The sequence below is a fragment of the Photinus pyralis genome, unplaced genomic scaffold, assembly GCF_008802855.1.
Source record: "Photinus pyralis isolate 1611_PpyrPB1 unplaced genomic scaffold, Ppyr1.3 Ppyr1.4_LG2, whole genome shotgun sequence".
Lineage (NCBI taxonomy): Eukaryota > Metazoa > Arthropoda > Insecta > Coleoptera > Lampyridae > Photinus > Photinus pyralis.
In genome coordinates, this window is record NW_022170403.1 from 17,050,760 (window position 1) to 17,052,835 (window position 2,076).

At 34.9% G+C, this 2,076-nt stretch overlaps 1 long non-coding RNA gene across 1 annotated transcript; it reads left to right on the forward strand.

The window, feature by feature from the left end:
• Positions 1-794: 794 nt before the first annotated feature.
• On the forward strand, positions 795-1,376 carry LOC116165005. Its single transcript, XR_004144055.1, has 3 exons — positions 795-974; positions 1,023-1,161; positions 1,239-1,376. It is a non-coding gene; the product is annotated as an uncharacterized LOC116165005 (long non-coding RNA).
• Positions 1,377-2,076: the final 700 nt, after the last annotated feature.

Consider the following 2,076-nt stretch of genomic DNA (forward strand, 5'->3'; position numbering starts at 1 on the left):
TTCCTATAGGAAAGCAAAATTTAGCTGGTGTAGGAGTTTTTTGAAGATCAACATAGGAAACCCATGAAGTTGTCGTAAGTTTCATACTAGAATCTCTGACTTCAACATTTACGAAAGTGCGTACGCCACCTCGCAAATAACTTTTATAATTGGTTGAATATGTAATCAATGCTTTTATAGTTTTATTATGTCTATTACCAGAGATCAAAGATCTCGATGTAGTCGCATAATGTTATGATCATTCGCTCTTCGCCACTTGGTATCAAAGTAAGTTTTCTGTTATGTACCCAGCCAAAATCGTTGCATTCCTTGCATCCTTGTCGAGTTAGTTTTCCAGCGAAACAGGTCCTTCATAAAATGGCCCAACCGAAAACGATTAGTCTCGAACAGATTGGGGCTACTCTGATACTCAGCATCAGTCCCAATTTACGTTGAAAATCATTGTTAATAACGTTCCCATAAATTATCTCAGTTTCACGAAAGATCTGAAAATTGCATGATATTTTATAAAGTACATCCTACCTGTAGCTTGTCTTTCATCCTTTTCGCTTCATAATTACCACAAAAGAATGAGATTTAGAAATATTTGATTCACAATTGGATTGTACCTATAGCGACGCTTAATTCGAATTATTCACGGAGCGCTAAGGTCTCGATATCCTTTAAGCCATATTTAAAAACAGTTACAAACAGATGAATATCATTTTCATTTTCACAATAGTAAATTAAGTAAGTGAATCCAATATAAATTTAAAAGACACGTAAGTTTCTTACTTTATAATTTAGTGCTTTAATTTAAACAAGCTCTCAAGTGCTCTTTTACTAAAATTAACACTTCTAGCATATTGCAAAGATATCTACATCACGGTACGTTTGTGCCAATTAATACATATTTACAAAATTAGGTGCGACAAGCGCCGGCGCTATGTCTGAAGAATGTGAACAATGTTGCGGTACCATATTCCTGTTAATTAGTTATCTTTATATTTATATTAATTGTATTTGTAAAGCTAATATTTTAGAGTACACTTAAATGAACAAGCCGAAAGGTGTAGGTGTAGTAATTCGACTTGTTAATTTAACGGGCAAATCGTGCTCGTACATAAATTAAATTACTTTCAAGAAAGAGGGCGAAACAAAATAAATGTTAACGTGCTTAAGGTAATAATTAATTACACCAATAATTGCTTGCTTGTTGGAGAGACAATAAATGTCAATAAGTTGCCGCTATGTTTTAGTAATGGATTTGGTGACAACATAAACGTCACTACAAGTCTTACTGGATCGGATCATATATCGGGAGGCATTCCAATTCCACTCGAGCATTCTATATAGCTTGTACGGGATGCACAGACACTCCTTAATTAATCTTCGAGCCCGACAATGCTAATAAACTTGAACTTTTTGAGTTCCGTATGTCAGCTGTTTGTTTCTATTAATATCAGGCCTGCTCCACTCCACACCTGAGTCTTATCTAATTACAGTAAGCTTTATGGTCCAATTGCGGTTCACTTGCAATTTTTATGTTGTTGTCGGAATGCACTCAAAACTGAAAAACTGTAATTGCCTAACGTTGTTAGTCACGGTTATGGATATTAAGCAACGCCTGTGATTTATAACATTGATCCTATATCACTATGTTATATAGAGGAAGGCCCTGACAATCGAGTATCGACTAGAAATTGGAAAGAAAGAAATTACATAATAAAGGCACGTGCGTTGCGTAATAATAAATATTAAGTTGTCAAATTGTGTTGAACAAGGGCTACATTTGATCAGAGAGGAAAAGAACATTCATTTCATTTCCCTACCCTTAATAGCTATTTACAACTGTTTATTTAGACATTCCTAAATTTATAAATAAACAGCCGCGTTAATCGGGAATGTTTTAATCCTGTAATCTTTCAACAAGTAAAATATACTGAGCAAAAGAGTCGTCAAAAACTAAGAACGTTTATTTTAGAACTGGTACAATATCGATCAGTGTTGAGCCTAGGGGTGGGTGGAGTTCACGGGGCAATTTTTGGTCGTTTTTTGTCTCTTGCCCTGCTAGCCTTTTGAAAAGAAAATGTTGCA